At 33.7% G+C, this 26,856-nt stretch overlaps 1 protein-coding gene across 5 annotated transcripts in view; it reads left to right on the top strand.

Annotated features, from left to right (window-relative positions):
- LOC144978680 (uncharacterized) overlaps nt 1-26,856 on the top strand; it is a 77,770-nt gene that overhangs the window by 15,609 nt on the left and 35,305 nt on the right. The window contains exon 1 of one of the 5 annotated variants that reach the window (XM_078925062.1): nt 997-1,274. The exons of 3 other annotated variants lie outside the window; for them this stretch is intronic. The gene's annotated coding sequence lies outside the window, so the exon portion shown is untranslated. Of the gene's footprint in view, nt 1-996; nt 1,275-26,856 lie in introns of those variants that run through there. One more of the 5 variants, XM_078925063.1, reaches the window with a different exon arrangement.

Genomic DNA, 26,856 nt, shown 5'->3' with positions numbered 1-26,856 from the left:
GAACATCTTGTTGAAGGCGTGTCTTGACTGCCACTGAAACAGGAAGCATCAAAAGGTTCTTCACATAAAATATTTTGTCTGTACAGTGCATCAGCTGACTTGTCATCCAAATCAGCAGGCCTGCAGTTGATGACCCAACGCCTGGACCTGTAAAAAATAACTAACGCAGTTCAATATTGGATCTAGATCTATTATTAGTAATTAATTGAGAGCTAGGTCTGATTAAGAGTTAATTTTATACCTAAAAGCACATACTAATTGGCCGAGAGAGACTAGATGTATGCTTCTCTTTAGATAAACTTCTAAAAAACTAAGCTCACTTCATTGAGATTACTACTGTACTAGAATCTAGACATAGGCATCACAAGTCTAGTCAATGTACATCCTATCTAGTCATCCCTCTAAAGCCCTTTGAGCATATTTATTGGATATTGCGCTATATAAAAGCTCAATTATTTTAAGCATAAATCCACTGGCACAACATATATGGCTATAATTCAATGCCGTGTAGCTACACCGTCGCCCCCTACCCTTTACTGTGTTTTAAATCAACCACATCTGCTATTATGGAAAAGGAGAAGAAGAAGATGAAGAAGAAGAAGATAATGGCTAGCCTCACCCCCAACAGAGCCACCTTTAAGGGTCACAGTCACGGTGCAGTAGATTAGAACTGGATCAGAAATCTAATGTTCATTTTCTCTTGTAACACAATCTAGACGTGTTAATATAGAAATATAGTTATTTGTTAAGGTTAATAGATTAAAGTTTAATTTTCTCGCCTTTCAGGATCCTTTGGGAAACGGAAGAAACCTAAATCTGGTCTCTTGTGTCGAGAATTTGAACAATTGATACCGGAACACCACTGGCATTTGTTATGTGTTGTCGGCGTCGGCGCCATCTTAGCTCCATGTTGTACGCGCTTATTTCCACGATCAGCTGTTGACCCAGATACGGGCTTTTTGGCTAGAGAGAGCTCTCGAAGCGTTAGCTATACAATCTCTCTGATAGTACATACGAACAGAGAGCGTAGATAATATTCGTTATTCTACGCTCTCTGATACGAACTTGGCCAACGGTAACGATCACCACAAACTGGCGTGTTCAGATCTAGCCGGCCTTGACCTCTTTACTCGGTTCTTTGTTTATTGTTTTAAACCCTTCAGCTGGATTACTCTCATTAGTTCTCAATAGATTTCTCAACTCGGCCCTCAAACGTTTAAGGTTACACATAGTCTTGTGCGTTGCCACTACAATTGATCTAGCGAGCAAAACAGGTAAGCATTTTACTTACATTGTTATCCTTGTGCAGTTCGCCGAATTAGGCCGTCAGCTGAGTGCATCCATTTTCGTCTAGATTTCAGTTAAGGACGAACCGGTGTGTCGTTCATAACACATTTAATTTGACTAATTTACTCACAACAAACATAAAATGGAACAAAGCAGCCCACACAACAACGTGTAACCTTTTTATTTTCATATTGGTGCTATGTGTTTAATTGAAAAATTCATGACATCAGCCAGCCGAATATAACGTGCCAAACACACAAAACTATGTGTAATCTTTTTTAAAGTTTCGAGCTCAAAACCCTTCTTCAGCCAATAACAACAACAACAACAACAGCAACAACAAAACATGAAAACATAATTAGCATTACTAAAAAAAACCTGATCGACTTCAGAGAAATATTCGGTATGTCCTGTTTGTAAAAAATCTTGGAATGGAAACAAAAAGAAGGCGTGTTTTTGTGTATTACTTTTTATAGTCCACTGTTTCTAGCAGCTTAGTATCACTTTGGCTTTTGTGCAATCTAAAACGATTATAGATAGTTCGAAGATGACGTCACTCAGGTCTTTGATATTGTTTTTTGCCACCCGCGTTTATGAGTAATGCTCACTGAACTGTATTTACCTGGTGATCAACTTTCATGGATACACACAGTGTGTTAGTCCGTGATACTTTCGAATGGCAATGTTGTGAGCTTCTTAGCAAAGCGCATTCTATCTATAGATAGAATGAAGTTGACGGTCTCAGGTCTTTGTTATTGTTTTGTACCATCCATGTTTATGAGTAATGCGCACTGAACTGTATTAACCCGACTATAAACGTTTAAAGTTACACACAGTTTTGTGTGTTGGTCCGTTATACTTCCAGATGGCAATGTTATGAGCTTCTTAGCCAAGCGCATACGATCTATTGTCTGATGAATACAATTTAGTGATAACTACTCATTTAAAATGACCGGCGAAAACCAGAAACGACGAGCTCAGTGACTTCAATTTCATTCTTCTATGATTGTGATCTGTCTTCTAAAAAAAAATAAAAAAAACAACAAACAAAAACAAAAAACAAACAAACAAACAAACAAAAAAATAGAGCATGTAGTATGTTGTGCAATATCCACGAAACGTGCTCAAAGCGCTTTACAATGGATCTCTGACCAACAGCACACGTAACATAATATAGAACATGACATGAAGCCTGTTAGGCGATATTACATTTTTTTTCCGACAGAGACAACGCTGTTAACGAACGGGTACTCTATTTTACGCCTGAGTAAGGTGAGAGAATGTGAGTAAAGAGCATTTTCCAAGGGCTCAACTCATGTGCCGAGCTAGGCTCGAACCAAGGAAGACCACATACCACAAAACCACATAGTCGCACAAAAAAAAAAAAAAAAAAAAAAACAAAAGAAAAAAAAAACAAACAAAAAAATACTACAACAACAACCCGGTATAATGTCGGGATGAGCAATCTAATAATAATAATAATGATGATGATGATGATAATGATGATGATGATAATAATAATGATAATAATAATAATGATAATAATAATAATAATAATAATAATAATAATAATAATAATAATAATAATAATAATGATAATAATAATAATAATAATGATAATAATAATAATAATAATAATAATAATAATAATAATAATAATAATAATAATAATAATAATAATAATAATAATAATAATAATAATAGTAATAATGTTGATAAAATGTTTGAAAAAGCAAGAGACAGGGAGGAATGGAGAGAGATAATTCATGCAGTATCCGAAGCCTGGACCAGGCATGGAACCTAGAAGAAGAAGAATGTTGATAATAATAATAATATAATAATAATAATAATAATAATATTAATAATAATAAAAATATAATAATAATAATAATAATAATAATAATAATAATAATAATAATAATAATAATAAAATAATAATAATAATAATAATAATGATAATAATAATAATAACAATAATAATAATAATAATAATAATAATAATAATAATAATAATAATAATAATAATAATAATAATAATAATAATGATAATAATAAAAATAATAATAATAATAATAATAATAATAATAATAATAATAATAATAATAATAATAATAATAATAATAATAATAATAATAATAATGGCATCATTCTATTAGATAAACATGAATTGCAGGTTTCTATTAGCATCTAAACTCGAGCTTTAGCAGGAATTGTTCCATAATGAATCCTGCGAGCACAGATTCTTTCCTGGGAATGTCTTTCGAACACCGAGTCGCTCCATTTGGTTTGCTTCCATATCTACAAATCTCATTAGCTTTTGAGCGTGTTTCCACACCCATATCTGGAACACATTTACCCTCCCTGCTTGAGAGTTCATAGGCTTTATCGCCCTCTCGTGTTTATATTTAGATAAACCCGTTTTCAAACAACCTCGAAGATTAAATATCGTGAGAAACAGTCTTGGTATTCGTTTTCTTTCTTACAACTGCACCTGGTGGTTTATTTTACGTTAAAAGTCAAAACCCTACGTTCTGACTGCTTTTTAAAATTATTATTGTTATTTTTTTTTTTAGATGTTCTCTCGTTTAAATACTGGTTTGTAATACAGTTACATTATTATCACCAGTCTTCTGATCGATAGGATAAAAGTGCGCTACCTAACCTCTAGAAGGGAACATCAATTGGTAGAGCTCTCGCTTTACACACAAAAGGAGTGGGTTCGAGTTTGTTTTGTTTTGTTGTTTTTATTCCCCTATCCATACAACACAATGATAAGGTAGCTAGGTCTGTTGGATCAAGCTGAAAGTACTTTTCGATAGTACATCTTTATTCCGTTCGTGTTATCACCCAATTGACAACGATGATTAGTTAACAGCGATCATCTCCAAGTGTAACCCCCCTCCTTCTTCATATTTTACAGTCTAATTCAATAAATGGAATACAGCTGCTCTAAATAATTAGTTCGAGTTATTTAGTCATTCATCACAAGACTTCGCGAAAACGTTATAGAAAAAAAAAATACTATACTATCAACTTAAGTAACTGTGACTGTAATTTTGATTATCTCGCCTCATTGGACACTACATTCTAAATATCTCATTTTATTTTGTGTCACCTCGCCATTACCATCACATCATGAATTTAAAATTTCTAGCATCAAAAAACAAAATATTCCATTATTTAACTAAAAAAGATCTTGATATATACACATCTTCATTAAAAAATAATTATCACGCGTGTCCAATGATGCGACCGTAAAGATAATTTACCCACCAAACGAAGAAGAGATAAATCAAAGATAGTGCAGGGTGTAACAAATACGAGTACATTCGTTTCGTTTCAAGAAGTGAACTCAACACTGAAATTATGATGAACACTTTTATTCGATTCAGATTATTGTTAATAGAAAAACAGATTAAGGTAGATACCATGTCAGTCAAATCCCTTTCTTCGTATTTCCCTCCTCTCTTTGAAAACGGATTTTAGAATCGATGATACCAAACGACTATTTTTCGAATTAACAAATTATGATCTGGACTTAATAAACCGTAATCACAGACACGTTAGTAGTTGTATTGTCCTGATTTGGTGATGTCTGTGAATCTTAAATACGAAAATGTCCGAAATAACACGATGTCACGCACAATTTTACTCGCGGTAATCAATGTTGATATATTTTTTTAATAATCATAGGTTCAAACTGACTTAAAATAGGTGTAATATCTCTATACAGATTTAATCATGAGAAGTTTTGTTTAATAGTTAAACGCCTTACCACTTATCAACGAAAGGGATCACCATATGAAATCGACACATGGTTAATTGGTGAATTTAGAAACAAAGTGTCTGTTTGCTGTCACCCTTGTCGTCTCAAACAATCAATTTTAAAGAATAATGTAGTTTTTCCAGTGATTTACTGTACTGGGATGGAAGAATTATCATGTATGGTTGTGTTGTTGTTTTTTTCCTTGGGTCATTTTCCTAAAGCGGGTCTTGTAGTTTGTAATTTCCATCTTAAATGCCATTTGCTTTATTTTTTAAAATAAGACGACGGAGAATTTTATTTAATGCAATTAAAGTAGGTCTCGTTCTTGTCTAGGTCTGGTAAAATAAATGAGATGACGTCATACACTTAATACAATCCCCGTAGACAATGTTGATATTGTAGAAACCTCCGGTATAGAGATTAGAACATGAATTCGAAATCAAGACGTTTTGGTATGGTAGTTAAACAATCTATCCATCGACCAATTAAAGCCTCTTCACTATGTGAATACGACTTGTAGATGGGTGCAATAGGAGGTGAATGTTTTCATTGAAATTTCACGTAGGATCAATTAAATAGAAATACGACCGATAAGCAATGTCCTTGTGTCCACACGAGTTAAACCCAATATCATGTTTTACAGTCATATTCTCTTTACCCAATATCATTTTTGGAAACATTTTGATTGGGTTAAGGTAAAATTTACATCTGAATCAAAACTAAAAAGAATTGGTGACAAAAGCTTTTGTAAAACTCCAACAACTTTTAACACACGGACTTATTTAACTTGGCTGCTTTTTAATAAAAAATATTCTTGTCTGATATAATACTTGTACCGTCATTTTCAACATGCGGCGGGTTTCGTGTTTTGTATCATGGACTTGAATTTTTTTTCGCAGCAAGAAATAAATAAATGAAACACAACAATCATTACAATACACAATATTGATTGATCAATTACTTAATACAATTACATGTCCTTGCCAAGTTACTCACTTCGTGAAATAGATTTTGATGAAAAAAAATGAAAAGACACTTCCATCACTTCATGTCCTATATTATGGTTATCATACCAAGACATAACCTAATTGAAAATGTAACAAAAATTTTGTGTAGGAATAGTAAATTTTATAAACCAGGTATACATTATCTCTATTTATGACATTAAACCATGAATGTTTTTAACGCACATTTTCAGGGTTTGACACTATATTTACTGTACTTCTCCAGTAACATTGTCGAAGTTTTTAGATATTTGATACCACAACACTTTTAGATAACAGCTGGTGTTTTTTTCTCAAATTTTATCGATCTGAGCAGATAATATATTTTATCCCAGTGAAACGCTGTCCTAACCGCTGCTATATTTTTTTAAGATGATAACCCAAATGATCAGTAACACCCAATGTGTAAGACGTAGACGTGCAGTCTTTTAGTCGGTAGTGTAATATCATACAAAAACATCTGTCAAATGCGTAGTAATACCTAATGGCGATTTACAAGACGGTCAAAATTTATTAAATAAAAGTTTTCAGGACAGAATATATCAATTGAACCTAAGAAATTAATTTTTTTTCAAAGCCAAAATGTGTGTGATGTAATTGATTTTTTAAGCTAAAATTTATGAAATATAAACTCGATAGCAAAAATTTATCTAACCAAAACATTTGAAGTAAAACATTGTTGGCTAAAAATGTGAAGTTAAAGTTTTCTTACCAACATTTGGGAAGTAATCATTTTCAGGTCAAAGTTTATGAAATACAAACTGTATGACAAAAATGTATGAAACTAAAGTTTTTTTTTTTATCGAAATAGTGTCTGGTGAAAAAAATAAATAAATAAAAATTAAAAGTTTTGTGGTCAAAATGAGTGAAGTAAAAGATTTTTTGACCAAAATTTATAAAATAAAAGTATGCGTGTAAAAATGTATGAAATGAATACTTTCTATCCAAAATCTATGCAATGAAATGTTTTTAGACCAAAATGTTTGTAGTAGTAGTATCTTGATAAAGTTTATGAATAAAGTATTATTTCTAACAAAAATATGTGAAGCAATAATTTTCCGACCAAATTGTCTGAAATGGACGTTTTCCAATCAAAATGTGAAAAGTAATAATGTTCTGACCCAATTATGAAATGAAAATATTCTGTCAAAAATTGTATGAAATTAAATTTTTCTGGTCGAAATGTGTAAAGTAAAAGTTTTCTGACCAAAATATAATAATATTATGACCAACGGTTATGAGATCAGAATACATATTCTCTCCAAATTGTCATTCTATCAAAAAATTGTATGAAATTTAATTTTCTAATCAAAATGTGTGAAGTAAAAGTTTTCTGGTTAAAAATTGTATGAACGTTTGCCAGCAAAAATGTATGAATGTTTTCTGGCCAAATATATGAAGTAAACAATTTTTTAGGGGGTCAAAAATTATATATTTAGAATATTCTTTTGACAAAATTGTAGGAACGTCAAAACCACTGAAATAAAAGTTTTCAGGATAAATTGTATTAACGAAATTTTCCAGGCAAAATTTTGCGAAGTAACATTTGTCTGACCAAAAGATGTAAAGTATACTTTTTCTGACCAAAATGTGAGAAAATAAAATGTTTTCTACTAGAACTTCATAAGGTAAATGAAACTTTTTTTTTTGACAAAACGTGTGTAGTAATAGTTTTTCTGTAAATGTATTGTATCATAAATTATTGAAACCGTTACAAAATAAAAGACTTTTCCATGTCTTTCGCTTTTTGAGGCCTTCTCGAGGATTTGACAAAGACAGAAAGTTTTGAATTTTCAATGTGCTGACTACTTACCCTGCAGAATTACCATCGACAGAGTAGAGACATAGCAGATATGACTGGTGATCCTATATTATTACAGACAGAAGCAGAGATGTCCTACAATTGTTGTAGAGGTGCGATGTCGGATACGACACCCAAAGTTTTGCCATAATTTTCAATTTTATTTTGTTACCATTAAAGTATAACGTTTACAGTCGTCCTTCTAAAATTATTAATGACATGATTAATGTCGATCCCACAAAGGTTATGAGTAAACCTTTGTTCTTCTCCCCGGCAGGGGCCAAATAACCTCAACTACAGGCGTGCGGGCTATCCTTGAACAAGACAGTTCAAACCCTAGTTCAACCTATTTCAAAAAAAAAATAATACTCCTTACAAAACCTAAATGGTTTCGGAAGAGTTTATTCAAAACCTGCAGTTGAAGTTCAACCCTCTCTGTTTCACTCTTTTAGCTCCGAAAGTCGATGGAATCACTTCGTAGTTTAGTAAACCAAAACCAAAATCAAAACCAAAACCAAGGTCAATGTCACCCAAAAGATAAGATAAGGGATATGAAATAGAAATCTCACCAAAACGTGTAAGATTCGAACTATTTCCAATGAAAAAACAGTTTACCAAACCTGCATTTGGATTGCAACCCTCTCTTTTACACTGTTATAGCTCCAAAGGTCGCTTGAATTACTTAGTAGTTTAGTAAACCAAAACCAAAACCAACCCAGAAGATAAAATTAGGGTAATAAAGTGCTAGACGTCGACCCAAAATGAGTGGAGTAAAAATTTTCTCAAAATACAGGAAACAAAAGTGATCTGATAAAAATACCAAAATGGAAGTTTTCTAACCAATTACGTGTGAAGTAAAATTTTCGTGACAAGAAAATTGTAAAGTTAGAGTTTAAGTTTTCTGGTCAAAATTTATGAAATAAGACTGTTCTGTTCAAAATCTATGAAATTTAGTTTTATAATGAAAAAGAATTAATGAAATGAAGACTGTACACGCTAAAATGTATGAAAAAAAATATTCTGAACAAAATGTTTGAAATGAAAGTTTTCATGATAAATTTTATTGCGTAATATTTTATATCTGAATAATATATATGTACATAACGTTTATAGCTAAATTTTATGAACTAGCTTTTTGTTGTTGCTTTTTTAAAATTCTAATGTGTGAAGTAAAAGTTTTGGGCCCCAAAAAAATATTGTAAAGTAAAAGCAAAAGTTTTTCTGGCCAAATTGTGTACAATATAAATTTCCTGGCCAAAATTGATGAAATGAAAATTTTCTGTCCATATAATGTATGAAACGTTATCTTTCTGGTCAAAATGTATGAAGTAACGGTTTTCCGGGTAAAACACATGAATTAAAAGTTTGCTTGCAAAAATGTGTACAATAAAAGTTTTCTGGCTAAAGTATATAAAGTAACATTTTTCTGGCTAAAATGTACGATGTAGCGGTTTTCAGGACAAAATGTGTGAAGTTAAAGTTTCATAGCCCGAAATGTGTTATATAAATTATCAGTCAAAAAACCTGTGATTATTATTATTATTATTATTATTATTATATATATAATAATAATAATAATAATAATAATAATAATAATAATAATAATAATAATAATAATATAAGAAACTTGTTGAGCACTTTCCATGAAACTAAATATCTCAAAGCGCTTTACAGATAATGACTTAGGATACGAACATATGTGTTATCAAAATGAAACATTGAAATGAAATACAAATTGCTTAAATGAAAGTATATAGACCTTAATGTGTTGCAAGCGCGTAAAACCCTTAAAAACAAAACCAAAACCAGAAGCCTTAGATTATCACATGACACCACTTTATTATCAATACCAGAAAGTAAGTTAAAATCTTTTGATAATCTCTCTTTTCTATGTATTGGCCTCAAACTCTGGAATACTCTGCCACAACCCATTGGAGAACTTGAGAATATCTCAAACTTCAAATTTGCTTTAAAAGCGCACTTTTCAAAAATTCATTTTACACCATGCCGATTGTAAATTTTGTATGGACCGGTCTATATACTTTCATTTAAGCAATTTGTATTTCATTTCAATGTTTCATTTTGATAACACATATGTTCGTATCCTAAGTCATTATCTGTAAAGCGCTTTGAGATATTTAGTTTCATGGAAAGTGCTCAACAAGTTTCTTATATTATATTATTATTATTATTATTATTATTATTATTATTATTATTATTATTATTATTATTATTATTATTATTATTATTATTATTATATATAATAATAATAATAATAATAATCACAGGTTTTTTGACTGATAATTTATATAACACATTTCGGGCTATGAAACTTTAACTTCACACATTTTGTCCTGAAAACCGCTACATCGTACATTTTAGCCAGAAAAATGTTACTTTATATACTTTAGCCAGAAAACTTTTATTGTACACATTTTTGCAAGCAAACTTTTAATTCATGTGTTTTACCCGGAAAACCGTTACTTCATACATTTTGACCAGAAAGATAACGTTTCATACATTATATGGACAGAAAATTTTCATTTCATCAATTTTGGCCAGGAAATTTATATTGTACACAATTTGGCCAGAAAAACTTTTGCTTTTACTTTACAATATTTTTTTGGGGCCCAAAACTTTTACTTCACACATTAGAATTTTAAAAAAGCAACAACAAAAAGCTAGTTCATAAAATTTAGCTATAAACGTTATGTACATATATATTATTCAGATATAAAATATTACGCAATAAAATATATCATGAAAACTTTCATTTCAAACATTTTGTTCAGAATATTTTTTTTCATACATTTTAGCGTGTACAGTCTTCATTTCATTAATTCTTTTTCATTATAAAACTAAATTTCATAGATTTTGAACAGAACAGTCTTATTTCATAAATTTTGACCAGAAAACTTAAACTCTAACTTTACAATTTTCTTGTCACGAAAATTTTACTTCACACGTAATTGGTTAGAAAACTTCCATTTTGGTATTTTTATCAGATCACTTTTGTTTCCTGTATTTTGAGAAAATTTTTACTCCACTCATTTTGGGTCGACGTCTAGCACTTTATTACCCTAATTTTATCTTCTGGGTTGGTTTTGGTTTTGGTTTACTAAACTACTAAGTAATTCAAGCGACCTTTGGAGCTATAACAGTGTAAAAGAGAGGGTTGCAATCCAAATGCAGGTTTGGTAAACTGTTTTTTCATTGGAAATAGTTCGAATCTTACACGTTTTGGTGAGATTTCTATTTCATATCCCTTATCTTATCTTTTGGGTGACATTGACCTTGGTTTTGGTTTTGATTTTGGTTTTGGTTTACTAAACTACGAAGTGATTCCATCGACTTTCGGAGCTAAAAGAGTGAAACAGAGAGGGTTGAACTTCAACTGCAGGTTTTGAATAAACTCTTCCGAAACCATTTAGGTTTTGTAAGGAGTATTATTTTTTTTTTGAAATAGGTTGAACTAGGGTTTGAACTGTCTTGTTCAAGGATAGCCCGCACGCCTGTAGTTGAGGTTATTTGGCCCTGCCGGGGAGAAGAACAAAGGTTTACTCATAACCTTTGTGGGATCGACATTAATCATGTCATTAATAATTTTAGAAGGACGACTGTAAACGTTATACTTTAATGGTAACAAAATAAAATTGAAAATTATGGCAAAACTTTGGGTGTCGTATCCGACATCGCACCTCTACAACAATTGTAGGACATCTCTGCTTCTGTCTGTAATAATATAGGATCACCAGTCATATCTGCTATGTCTCTACTCTGTCGATGGTAATTCTGCAGGGTAAGTAGTCAGCACATTGAAAATTCAAAACTTTCTGCCTTTGTCAAATCCTCGAGAAGGCCTCAAAAAGCGAAAGACATGGAAAAGTCTTTTATTTTGTAACGGTTTCAATAATTTATGATACAATACATTTACAGAAAAACTATTACTACACACGTTTTGTCAAAAAAAAAAAGTTTCATTTACCTTATGAAGTTCTAGTAGAAAACATTTTATTTTCTCACATTTTGGTCAGAAAAAGTATACTTTACATCTTTTGGTCAGACAAATGTTACTTCGCAAAATTTTGCCTGGAAAATTTCGTTAATACAATTTATCCTGAAAACTTTTATTTCAGTGGTTTTGACGTTCCTACAATTTTGTCAAAAGAATATTCTAAATATATAATTTTTGACCCCCTAAAAAATTGTTTACTTCATATATTTGGCCAGAAAACATTCATACATTTTTGCTGGCAAACGTTCATACAATTTTTAACCAGAAAACTTTTACTTCACACATTTTGATTAGAAAATTAAATTTCATACAATTTTTTGATAGAATGACAATTTGGAGAGAATATGTATTCTGATCTCATAACCGTTGGTCATAATATTATTATATTTTGGTCAGAAAACTTTTACTTTACACATTTCGACCAGAAAAATTTAATTTCATACAATTTTTGACAGAATATTTTCATTTCATAATTGGGTCAGAACATTATTACTTTTCACATTTTGATTGGAAAACGTCCATTTCAGACAATTTGGTCGGAAAATTATTGCTTCACATATTTTTGTTAGAAATAATACTTTATTCATAAACTTTATCAAGATACTACTACTACAAACATTTTGGTCTAAAAACATTTCATTGCATAGATTTTGGATAGAAAGTATTCATTTCATACATTTTTACACGCATACTTTTATTTTATAAATTTTGGTCAAAAAATCTTTTACTTCACTCATTTTGACCACAAAACTTTTAATTTTTATTTATTTATTTTTTTCACCAGACACTATTTCGATAAAAAAAAAAACTTTAGTTTCATACATTTTTGTCATACAGTTTGTATTTCATAAACTTTGACCTGAAAATGATTACTTCCCAAATGTTGGTAAGAAAACTTTAACTTCACATTTTTAGCCAACAATGTTTTACTTCAAATGTTTTGGTTAGATAAATTTTTGCTATCGAGTTTATATTTCATAAATTTTAGCTTAAAAAATCAATTACATCACACACATTTTGGCTTTGAAAAAAAATTAATTTCTTAGGTTCAATTGATATATTCTGTCCTGAAAACTTTTATTTAATAAATTTTGACCGTCTTGTAAATCGCCATTAGGTATTACTACGCATTTGACAGATGTTTTTGTATGATATTACACTACCGACTAAAAGACTGCACGTCTACGTCTTACACATTGGGTGTTACTGATCATTTGGGTTATCATCTTAAAAAAATATAGCAGCGGTTAGGACAGCGTTTCACTGGGATAAAATATATTATCTGCTCAGATCGATAAAATTTGAGAAAAAAACACCAGCTGTTATCTAAAAGTGTTGTGGTATCAAATATCTAAAAACTTCGACAATGTTACTGGAGAAGTACAGTAAATATAGTGTCAAACCCTGAAAATGTGCGTTAAAAACATTCATGGTTTAATGTCATAAATAGAGATAATGTATACCTGGTTTATAAAATTTACTATTCCTACACAAAATTTTTGTTACATTTTCAATTAGGTTATGTCTTGGTATGATAACCATAATATAGGACATGAAGTGATGGAAGTGTCTTTTCATTTTTTTTCATCAAAATCTATTTCACGAAGTGAGTAACTTGGCAAGGACATGTAATTGTATTAAGTAATTGATCAATCAATATTGTGTATTGTAATGATTGTTGTGTTTCATTTATTTATTTCTTGCTGCGAAAAAAAATTCAAGTCCATGATACAAAACACGAAACCCGCCGCATGTTGAAAATGACGGGTACAAGTATTATATCAGACAAGAATATTTTTTATTAAAAAGCAGCCAAGTTAAATAAGTCCGTGTGTTAAAAGTTGTTGGAGTTTTACAAAAGCTTTTGTCACCAATTCTTTTTAGTTTTGATTCAGATGTAAATTTTACCTTAACCCAATCAAAATGTTTCCAAAAATGATATTGGGTAAAGAGAATATGACTGTAAAACATGATATTGGGTTTAACTCGTGTGGACACAAGGACATTGCTTATCGGTCGTATTTCTATTTAATTGATCCTACGTGAAATTTCAATGAAAACATTCACCTCCTATTGCACCCATCTACAAGTCGTATTCACATAGTGAAGAGGCTTTAATTGGTCGATGGATAGATTGTTTAACTACCATACCAAAACGTCTTGATTTCGAATTCATGTTCTAATCTCTATACCGGAGGTTTCTACAATATCAACATTGTCTACGGGGATTGTATTAAGTGTATGACGTCATCTCATTTATTTTACCAGACCTAGACAAGAACGAGACCTACTTTAATTGCATTAAATAAAATTCTCCGTCGTCTTATTTTAAAAAATAAAGCAAATGGCATTTAAGATGGAAATTACAAACTACAAGACCCGCTTTAGAAAAATGACCCAAGGAAAAAAACAACAACACAACCATACATGATAATTCTTCCATCCCAGTACAGTAAATCACTGGAAAAACTACATTATTCTTTAAAATTGATTGTTTGAGACGACAAGGGTGACAGCAAACAGACACTTTGTTTCTAAATTCACCAATTAACCATGTGTCGATTTCATATGGTGATCCCTTTCGTTGATAAGTGGTAAGGCGTTTAACTATTAAACAAAACTTCTCATGATTTGACGGGCGAAATCTCCTGTATCATAGAGGGCCACCCACCGTTTGTCTTAATCCAGCTGCTGAGTTTTTTGTCCACATATGAACCCACAAATAAAGCAAAGTTTTCTCTATCCGGGTGAATACGGAGTACACGCTTAATGTAACATAAAAAAAACAATGATTCTACCCCAGCTGATCTGAGAGAATAATTCGTCTGCGACGATATACAATTGTTCTCTGGTTTCTATCAACGGACAGGTCGATAAATGTTCGTGAATATACTTATCATATCCTGCAATTGCTTTCTGATAACGATCATCTATCTGTTGATCGAGAAGCAAATCTTTCACAAAAAGTTCCATTTCAGTATCAGTCAAGACAAAAGTACACGAAGTAAAACACACATGAGACGCATTATCCAATACCTTTCTGGTATAATCTGACGAGGCATCGCTAACCAACCACCGTGTGATTCGAGCCAATGATTAAGTTTTTTCTCAAGATGAAGACTAACGATCTGAGAAAAATTTTTCCTGTCTGGATGACGTAAAGCTACTCTTCTAGCGTAAGCAATTAGAATCACTACCCTATACCAGTTGATATGCTGCTGAAACAATGTATCAATCACCGAGCAAAAACCCAATGGGTTATCCAATACTGGTTGTTGAAAGAGTGATTGATGACAAAGATGAAAACATTGATCTATCACGGTTTTAACACAATGGAACATTTCATCTGGTTCTACATTGAGAATTAATGCTTTCACAAGACCACTCATTTTACAATGACACTGTCCCGACAAAAATATATTTCAAAGAACCAATCAAACGGACGAAACTATGACAATATGATATCCAATCAAGATTGGAGAATTTGAAAGAACCAATCAAAATGATTTAGACTACCGGCTGCTCTGAATGACCTTGACCTATTTTTTTTGCCGCGCTGCTGTGCGGTTGACGCCTGAGCTATTTGCCCTTTGACCTTTGAGGGAATCAATGGACTTTTAATTGATTACATTAATAAGTCATTAGACTCAGGAGCAAGAAACCAATTTAAAAGAACAACGCGACTCAGCGTTATAGTCCTTGGACTGTACTGCGTGACCTCAATTTGCGCTGCGGCGCTGCGGCGCGGGTGAACCAGTCGGAACCTAATAACACCGGAATAGGATCCTTTTAGCCATTCAATCAGCTGTATAGCCCTATTATTACGCAATTAACCATTCGATACATAATCGATGGCAAATCGAACACTCAATAAACACACGCGATCATCTTACTGATCAAAACAAACAATGCGTATTAACAGTTAACAAATAAGAAGAAGAAAAAAAAAACGTCCAAAGTATCAATCAAACGGAATGAGAACTAAACATTGGTATAAGAGATGATGACAACCAATCGGATACTAGAATTTGAACTTGTAGGTTTGAAAGAACCAATCAAATGATTTCAATAAGCATTAGTATCAGAAAACTAGGTCAAATACAATCTAATAGCCAATAAGATAATTGTATATTTAATCAATAACTATGAGTCATTAGACTCAGGTGTACGAAACGGACTTATTATAAAGCATTTGACCATTCGATATATAATCGAACTCAAAATGGGAATTGAATAAACATTCAATAACAAATAATAACAATGAGTCCCTTATAAATACATAATCAAACTAAAATCAATACATAATAGATCTAAAAATATCGATTAGCAGGTAAAAAAACGATCACACCAATCATCCACATCCATCTTTTAAATCTGGTTCTAGTCATTCAGCTCACTATATACTACTCATAGCGTCAATAGGATGGCCATAATAATATATGATTACATGAGGTCTAATAGCTTGGTCTGTAATATTTACGGACGTCATTGAATGTAATGAAGAACACATAATATTGATATCCAAATGGCAATATAACGGCATAAACTAACGATTACCGATTACTGTGTGGTCGTGTGGTGTAACACACGCTTTCGAATCGGAAGGTCCCTGGATTCGAGCATCGCTCGGCGCATCGTTGATCGCTTGGAAAGGGCTCTTTCCGTATCTGTATAGGAAACCAATGGTCTGGTTGTATTTCAGCGGCGTCCTCATTGAGCGCGGGCCCATGTCAGTCGGGCCTTGAATCGTTCAGGTGTGGTGCCATGATGACCAGTTCATCCAGCCCATTCCACTCCGAGATAGTTCTAATGAAGAAAGAATTTCTGTAGTTTTGTGTTCTTGTCTGTGGGATTTTGAAGCAGTTCGAATTGTTTGTGGCGTATCATCTCAATGGGGTTTTCGGTTATGTGGTTGGCAAAAGTGAGTGCTCGGATTTTTCTTTTGTTTGGTCGTGGCGTGAAAAAGGAGTCTGCCTTTATTGATGGTATTTGATCTGTTATAATCTTGAACATAATCTTTAATCACATTCTCTCACCCAACTCTGGAGTAAGATGAGTGCCAGGTCGTTAACAACATTGTCTCTTTTAGACAGAAAAATGTAATATCGCCTAACAGGCGTCATCTCACGTTCTACGTGTTAAATGTTGCTGTTGTCTGCTGATCCATTGTAAAGTGCTTGAGCTCGTTCAGTGGATATTACCTTATAGATTGTACGCGCTTGGCTAAGAAGCTCATAACATTGGCATCCGGAAGTATAACGGACCAACACACAAAACTGTGTGTATCCATGAAGTTGAATGTCAGGTTAATACAGTTCAGTGAGCATTACTCATAAACGCGGATGGCAAAAAACAATAACAAAGGCCCGAGTGACGTCATCTTCGAACTATCTATAGGTAGAACGAAGTTGACGTCACTCAGGTTTTTGTTGTTGTTTTTTGCCTTCCGCGTTTATGAGTAATTCTCACTAAACAGTATTAATCTGACTATAAACGATCATGGTTACACAATGTTGTGTGTGTTGGACCGTTATACTTCCGGATGGCAATGTTGTGAACTCCTTCACCAAGCGCATACTATCTATAGGTAGAACAAGTTGACGTCACACAGGTCTTTGTTATTGTTTTTAGAAAAAAATTTTTTGTCATTCTAATTTACGAATAATTCTCACTCAACTGTATTACCCAGACTTATTTTCGTTCAAAGTTACGCTGACTAGGTATCCATTATGCACATGCCTCCGGTGAGAGAATAAGAGTAAAGAGTCTTATCCAAACACTTATCTTGGCACTAGCCATGGCGAATGCGAGCGAACCATGGACCATATAGATCAAAGAGCGAGTGTCATAACACTTGACCACAAGATCACATAATCATGCAGTACTCTGGGTAATTTTGACCTGAACAGGTCCACTGAATGTCAAGGTTAAATAAAAATGTATTTATTTACACCGTTATGAACTTTGAACGGGGGTTCCCATAGCTCAGTGGGTAGGGCAATCACTTCACAAACAAAGGGACCGAGATCGATCCCGGGTGCAGTGCAGATTATTTCTGACCCCCCCCCCCCCACCCCCCACCCTCCCCCTGTCCATCCACCCAGCAGTGATTGGGTAGCTGGTCTGATAGATCTGGTGGAATGTACTTTGTTGGCGCCTTATGTTCCACAAAGGAAACAAGAGGATAAGTAAGTAAGTGGGATGTAGAAAAAAGTTATCAAATATGAAACTCACACAGAGATGATATAGATAATTCGAAGATGACGTCACTCAGGTCTTTGTTATTGTTTTTTGCCATCCGCGTTTATGAGTAATGCTCACTGAACTGTATTAACCTGACTATAAACGTTCGTGGATACACACTGTTTTGTGTGTTGGTCCGTTATACTTCCGGATGGCAATTTTATGAGCTTCTTAGTCAAGCGCATACTACCTCTCGACATCACTCATTTCATTGGCTTACTTGCGTTATTCCCATCTCTCCTTATTATTGACACTTAGATAACCACGCCTCTCGGACAGTAGTCATACTGTAAACAATGGCAGTGATTGGTAAACATGGCAAACAAAACGACACAGGTTTTACTATCATTGGTATGTGTCTATGTACAATAGCCGCTGTTCTACCGCTTACTGAATAAAATCAACACAGAAATCTGTGTGTGTAAACAAACTAGTCACCCATCTTACGGTATAAAAATAAAAACAATGATCAGAGAACGGTCGAATTAATTCACTTTATTGTTTATAAACGACCAACTATGTTTGTCCGAGTGAAGGCGTGTCACAAATTCCGTGTTTTGATAAGTCAAAAATCTACTGATTAATACGCTTCAACAGTCGTCACGTCACTTCCCTCGTAATGACGCATGATAACTTAGCAACTGGCTCTTAACTATCGGGAAAATGGCAGACGCCCTTATAAAACATTTCTCAAAGCAAAAAAAGCATATCGAGAGGGGTAAAATTTATCATGTTTTGACTTTTACACATTCTGATCACAAGACATATGAAAAGTTCTAGCCAGCTTGAAAAAATAAAAAGTAATGATTTTCTTTGTTTAGAACCAAGATGGCCGCCGGTGCCGGGCGGCGTGACATCAGACTACTGAGTCCAATTGCGAATAGGGCTGTTGACACATCATATCTGATTTGTCTAGCATTGCGGCCTTCCTCCAGGATGTAAACCCCATTTGGAATCTTTCCTCTAAATAGACACCAAGGACAGTCGTCGTTATGTAAACAAAATGGCAGTGATTGGTAAAGATTGTAAATTTCACAGGTTTTAATATCGATGGTATGGGTCTAAGTAAAATACCCACCTACTTGTTAATTCGGAATAGATAGAACGATGTCACTCAGGTCTTTGTTATTTTATTTTATTTTTTTTTGCCATCCGCATTCAAGGCGTAACGTTACTTCCTTCCTAATGACGCATGGTAACTTTGTAACACTGGCTCTAAACTATCGGAACAATGGCGGACGCCCGTATAAAATATTTCTCCGGCGAGCATAAGGGTATCCAGAGGAAATAAACCACATAAATTTGATCATGTTTTGACTTTTACACATTCTGATCACAAGGCATATGAAATGTTCTAGCCAGCATGAAAAATAAAAAGTACTGATTTTCTTTGTTTAGAACCAAGATGGCCGCCGTTGCCGGGCGGCGTGACATCAGACTATTGAATCGTATTGTCCTTCTCCACGATTCTCTCGGTTACCTCTCCTTTGCTTGTGATCAACGTTTTTCGCATTACATTGTAGTAATTGTTGTTTAATAGGATTCAATAGTCGTGGCGTCACTTCCATCTTAATGACGCATAGTAACTTAGTAACTGGTTCTAAACTATCGGAACAATGGCGGACGCGCTTTTGAAATACTTCTCCTACGAGCATAGAAGTGTATCCAGAGGAGAAAAACATTATAAATATAATCATGTTCTGACTTTTATACCTTCTGATCACATGACATGTGAACAAGTTCTAGCCAGCATGAAGAATAAGAAGTACCGATTTTCTTTGTTTAGAACCAAGCTGCTCGTAGCTTGGCGGACGTGACATCAGACTATTGAATCCTATTGACGCTATGCATTTAGGCAAAATACTCAGAACATCCGCCAGCTGGATATAATGCACCTACACACAAAACTATGTGTAACCTTGGATGTTGTAGTCTGATTGATATGATTAAGTGAGAGCTAATCATTAAACTTGCTGTCTAGAGAAGTAACAAATATCTGAGTGACGTCAAATTCGTTCTACCTATTTAATTTTTTAAAATGATTTTTTATATAGCGCAATATCCACTTAACGTGCTCAAAGCTAACATTTAGGACGGGACATGACGCCCGTGAGGCGATATAACCATTTTTTTTTCGGACAGAAACAACGCTGTTTACGGCCAGGTACTGATTCTACACCTGAGTACAATGAGAGAAGGTGCGTAAAGAGCCTTTTACAAGGACTCAACTATACGCCGAGCGAGGCTCGAACCCAGGACCTTCCGATCCAAAAGCGAGTGTTATACCACGAGACAACATAGCCGCATATTTAATTATTTTTAGTAACGTCAATGATGTTCTTCTACTCTAGCACAATCTGCATTGATCATATCAAACTAGAAATTTTTTGCCTTACTGATAGAAACCACATAATGTCAGGTGAGGTTAACTCACTCAACCCTAACACCGACTTTATCCGTAGTTTACCGGGTTTCTTTTACCCCATGCCTATTTATTTCATTTTTCTGACACAAATTATAGGCGGGTAGTATAAAAGCTAATTTTTATAGTTTTTGCGTGTTAATGGTAGTTGAATAAAAATATCTATGCACATGCTCGTTTTAAATACATTTTTTTCCAATTTTGAAAAGTAGCAAAACTCTCTAGGGTTGAGTGAGTTAAATTGTTTTGTTTATCTCTCGAAACTCAAGGTTGTGTCATGATGCAAAAGTCATTTTTTGCCGATCACTGCTAATCTTGCAACATAATATTATGAATTAGAAATACTAATCTAAGGGTACTTTTTGTTCTCAAGTTAAGAAAATTCGGTTGGAAGATTCATTGTATTCAGCATTTAAATGTATTGGATTCGATAGTCTGATGTCAGGTCCGCCCAGCAACGAGCAACTTGGTTCTTGCTAAACAAAGAAAATTGGTACTTTTTATTCTTCATGCTGGCTAGAACTTTTTCACATGTCATGTAATCAGAATGTATAAAAGTCAACACATGATCTGATTTATAATGTTTTTCTCCTCTGGATACACTCTATGCTCATTGGAGAAGTATTTCATAAGGGCGTCCGCCATTGTTCCAATAGCTTAGAACCAGTTACTAAGCTATTATGCGTCATTACGAGGGAAGTGACGTCACGACGGTTGAATCCTATTATAGTATCGTAACGTATCGATCCGTGTTAGAGCTAATAGGTTCTAAAAACCTTTCAAAAGCTCTGTGTACTTTTATGCATAGACATGACTGATCAATTATATAAACAGCATTCAATGTTAATTAATTGGTAATATTGAGAATTAAATATCTAATAAATAACAAATTAGTGTCATATTCAATATTCGTAGTATAATTATCTCTATTTACATTCATTTCGCATCAGGTGTTAGAGGTAATCTAAATTTTCGTATTGTTCTGGGAGAAAAATCTCAGTGAAGCCTCGTAAATAATATTATTATTATTCGATCGTTTGAGTGGATGAAGGAATTTATACAGTTTGTGGTGAAGTCGTGTACATTAGCGCTTGTTTGAATTGTAAATATTGCTGCTCGAAGCTCAAAGAATAAATTATAACAATGTGAAATTGCATGTAAGTAAGTAAGCAGTAAACCTCGCAGTCCGAATGACGCTTGCTGAGAATTGTGTGATTCAGTCATGATTGATGAGAATAGCGACTCTCTCCATCCATGTTGTTAATTAGTTGTTTCCATTGGTCACGGTCCTGGGCAAGAGTTTTGAGGCTGTCGAGGTCTTGTTGTGACTTTAGTACGGAGTGAACAATTGAATGTAAGCTTCAATTTAATATACGAAAACAGATAAAATGGACGTTTCGGGTTTGAATGAATTCATTTTAACAACGCTACTACCATATTATTTCATTCGTCTGCAGTGTTTCATTCATCCTGTTTTGTTGATAAAGGGGAAACGTCCATTTTATCTTTTTTCGTATAGTGTAAATGTTGCTGCTCGAAGCTCGAAGAAATAAATAAATTGTTTTGTTTATTCATCTTAACTACGCCACTACCACATCATCTCATTCATCTGTGGTGTTTCAATGATCCTGTTTTGTTGATAAAGGGGAAACCCGAAACGTTCATTTGATCTGTTTTTTTAATCAAATTGAAGCTTACATTCAACTTCACATTGTTACTTGTTTGAATTGTGATGTGATAGAGATCATGGAGTGTTTACGGATGGCAGTTTTGTGAAATAATGGGAGCGATCTATATTCATCTTTTCGTCCAACCAAGTCATCAATCACATGATTTGTTGCTGTCCAACGATTGGATATTTCTTCAGAAATATAAACACGCTGCTTTGTTTATGAAAGTTGTAAGTATACCCATGTGCCAAGCTGAACAAAATGACCAATCGTGATGTTAGATGTTTCAAAAACTGTGAACACTTTTCACTATGTGGGTCGTTTTGAGCACATATTCCAATGTGACCAATGACCTCGAGCACATGGAAATGTAATATAGATCATGCCCATTGTAGTTAGTCATGCGTTTTTTTCTGCGAGATTTGAACGAATATAATAAGACAATCTGTCGTCTTAAAACAAAAGGTTACATATAGAAAAAAAAAAGATTACAAGAGAGGTAAAAAAAAACAAAAAACAAGAACAAAAAAAAAAAACAACTAAAACAACCAAACAAACAACAACAACAACAAAAAAATAGAAACAAAACAAAATCACGAAAGAAAAAAAAACTAACAAAAAACAAAAAAGAAAAAAAAAATAACAAAAAAAAAACAAAACAAACAATAATAAAACAAAAAAAAAAAACATTAATAAAAATAATAATAAATAAATAAAAGTAAAAAAAAAAAATTTAAAATTAAAAAAAAAATACGTTTGAGCTTATATCTTTTAATCTCTCGTGCATTGGTCTTATTTTTATAATGACATATTTTTTTATGAGATAAAGTCACGAAACCCAGATAGAAAAATGCGCTTCCGGCTCAAGAATGGGACTGATAATGTCAATAACTCAATTTGACCCAATTACAGATGATGCGACCCTTTGCCCTATGATAATAGAACTGACGTCATACACCCTACAGATCTGATAACCCAATTTCTTATGAGTTCATTGTTGTCATGGAAATCTCAACAAAAAAAAAATATTGTCCATTTCAACAATGTTAAATTATGCCCATAAGTGAGTTCGGATGTCAGACCTGCATACATATGTAAATTCACGTTGTCCTGAACCCATTGTTCGGCAATTTATTTTGGATAGCGCAGTTACTCTTTCTTACCAGCCATTTTCAGGATTTCCCCCAAAACTTCACACACAACTAACACAAAAATAAATTATTTATCACTCAAATAAATACCAGTAAGTTCTTGAGATAAATGATTTCTTTATAGCAAAACATGCTCTACAACACACTGTTCGTGAAGAGGAGGAGGAAGAAGAAGAATTAGAAGAAGATGAAGAAGAAGAAGAAGAAGAAGAAGAAGAAGAAGAAGAAGAAGAAGAAGAAGAAGAAGAAGAAGAAGAAGAAGAAGAAGAAGAAGAAGAAGAAGAATGTTGGCTGTATCGTCACGAATGTGACGATTTTCGTATAGTTGGTTAGGAAAGGGTTAAAGATATATTCCCTTGTCCAACGTGTGCGGTGAAATCACCTAGGTTCCTACGCTAACTTTCGATTGCCATTTTACCATTTTCTTGTAAGGGTCTCCCTCCTAAGATCAAGTCGGGGGTGTATTCAAACATTCACCTAACTGGCTTGACTCTCTCCTTACCGACCAGTTTCAGAATTTTCCCAAAAACTTCACATCCACTCAACATAAATATATATTTTTCTTACTCAAACAGAAGATTAACAAGTATATTCTATGCATAATATTGTTCAGGAAAATGAGCTGTACAATACAGTGTCAAGTTTGTATGGCTATAATAAACAAATTTTCTTCCTAGTTTATGAGAAACAAGAATAATCAGATGAGAAAATTGTTGGTTGCACCGTAACGAATGTGACGATTTTCCTGTAGTTGGTAAGGAGAGGGTTAAAACACGCTCGTGACTTTGTCATTTCCTAGAAAATGTGTGAAAGTCTCTCAACCTTATAGTGAGGTAGAGCACTCGCTTCACATGCAAAGGGGCCAAGATCGATCCCGGGTGCAGTCGATATTTTTTTTATGACCCCCACCCCCTGTTCCCCAGCAGTGAATAGGTATCTGAGTCTGTTTCGATTAGGCAGAAAGTACTTTGTGATAGACTAGCGTCCTATTCAAAGGATAGCAAGCAATTGCTATTGTCGTCAGTTTCACGCTGTAGAAACCTGGATAAACTCCGGCTCCATGGGCCTAATGGCTCTGAAAGAAGGAATACTTCTCTCAACCTCTTTTATAAGAGCCCCCCCCCCCTTCAGGCACTTCGATTTTTTTTCCTTGGGCAAGATTATGAACACCAAATTTGCTCACTTGGACAACATGGGTAATTCTTGTTGATTATCTGTATAATCCTTCATGGAATGCCTAGACGACGGTATCTTTCAATGCTGTGGCGGAAGGGCGTCATTACAAAGAGCTGAGTTTCGTCAAGTATGTTCCATCTATACAATTCACAGTGATATCGAGTCGTTGTCGGCCTATAAGTTAACGATGTGGGCAGTAAACCACACGGTGATTTTACCGACTTATCCGACTTATGCTGGTTCGGATAAGTCGGTAAAATCACCGTGTGGTTTACCGCAAACATCGTTAACTTATAGATAGTATGCGCTTGGCTAAGAAGCTTATAACATTGCCATCCGGAAGTATAACGGACTAACACACAAAACTGTGTGTATCCATGAACGTAAATAGTCGGGTTAATAAAGTTCAGTAAGCATTACTCATAAACGCGGATGGCAAAAAACAATAACAAAGACCTGAGTGACGTCATCTTCGAACTATCTATAGAGAGTATGCAGATGACGTCACTCAGGCCTTTGTTATTGTTTTTGCCATCCGCGTTTGTGAGTTGTTCTCACTAAACTGTATTAACCAGACTATAAAAGTTCATGGTTACACAGAATTTGTGTGTTGGTCCGTTATACTTCCGGATGGCAATGTTGTGAACTCCTTGGCCAAGCGCATTCTATCTTTAGGCTGACACTGACCAAAAAATGGCGTCAAAAGACAAGTCGTTGGCCGCAAGAGAAAACAAATCGTGAGTTGTATTCAAATAGTTCAGCCAATGAGACCACTTGAGCTCTATTAACGACAATTAACCGGTAGATAACCACGCTTCTCGGACAATCGTCATAATGTAAACAATGGCAATGATTGGTAGACACAGCAAACTACACAGGTTTTACTATCGATGGTATGTGTTAAGTAAAATACCCACTGCTCTACCGCTTGATCAGTAGAATCAGCACAGAAAACTGTGTGTAAACTTAAACGTTTTTAATATGATCGAGAAAACCATGTGATAACTAGTCACCCATTTGTCAATATAAAAACAGTAACAACGATCAGATGGAGGTCGAATTCTTTCCCGTTATTGTTTATAAACAACCAACTATGTTTGTCCGAGCACGTGTGAAGGTGTGTCACAAATTCCATGTCTTGATTGGTGAAAAATCTACTGGTTAATTACTAGACGGTGCAAAAACCTAAAAAAATGACCTCAAACTATAAGTTCTGGTGGGTTCTAGCGTGGCCTTTGTAAAGTTATAGCCTGACACTGAAACCGTGACCTTCGTAAAATGGATTTCAGTATCAGCGTAGCCATCTTTTGTTATAGCCTGATACTGAGATCCAAAAGGACTGGCAGTTTGACGTCATTATTTGGTTTTTGCACCTCCTAGTGAGTTGTCGTTAGTAGTGGGTTGAACTATTGAATACAACTCACGATTTGCTTTCTTTTGTGACGAAAGACTGGCATTTTGACGTCATTCTTTGGTCAGTGTCAGATTATACGTTAACGATGGTTACCGGTTTACCGTAGCCATCGTTATGTAATAGCCTGATACTGAAATCCAAAAGGACTGGCAGCTTGACGTCATTATTTGGTTTTTGCACCTCCTAGTGAGTTGTCGTTAGTAGTGCTCAAGGAAACAAATGGTCCCAATGGGTGAACTATTGAATACAACTCACGATTTCCTTTCTTTTGTGACGAAAGACTGGCATTTTGACGTCATTCTTTGGTCAGTGTCAGATTATAAGTTAACGATGGTTACCGGTTGACCCACACAGTGCTGAATGGTGTAAAATTTGTTGATTTTTTTCCAACTGAATGAAAAAAGTTGACGTCACTCTGCTCTTTTTGAAATTGTTTATAGACCGCCAGTTAGTGATTTGTTCTCAATAAGGATTTTCTCATTCACTATAACCATTCAATGTTACACAAAAATGGATGTGTTGATGCGTTAGATCTGGCGAAAAACAGAACAGGTTAGTATTTGATCTAAACACATAGCATCTATAAAATGAACGAATTTCACCAAAACGTTTATATTTTGTATTCAATCGTATAGCTCCTAAACCACCTGTCAAATAATAATAGTTTATAATAATAATAATAATAATAATAATATAATATAATAATATAATATAATAAATAAAAAATAATAATAATAATAATAATAATAATAATAATAATAATAATAATAATAATAATAATAATAATAATAATAATAATAATAATAATAATAATAATAATAATAATGAAGAATATGATGATAGATGATGATGATGATGATGATGATGATGATGATGATGATGATGATGATGATGATGATAATAATAT

Source organism: Berghia stephanieae, chromosome 8 (genome assembly GCF_034508935.2).
Source record: "Berghia stephanieae isolate SIO BIC M18660-M18661 chromosome 8, UCSD_Bste_1.3, whole genome shotgun sequence".
Classification (NCBI taxonomy): domain Eukaryota; kingdom Metazoa; phylum Mollusca; class Gastropoda; order Nudibranchia; family Aeolidiidae; genus Berghia; species Berghia stephanieae.
Note: the sequence above shows the minus strand (reverse complement) of the source record. Positions and strands in the feature narration are given on the sequence as shown.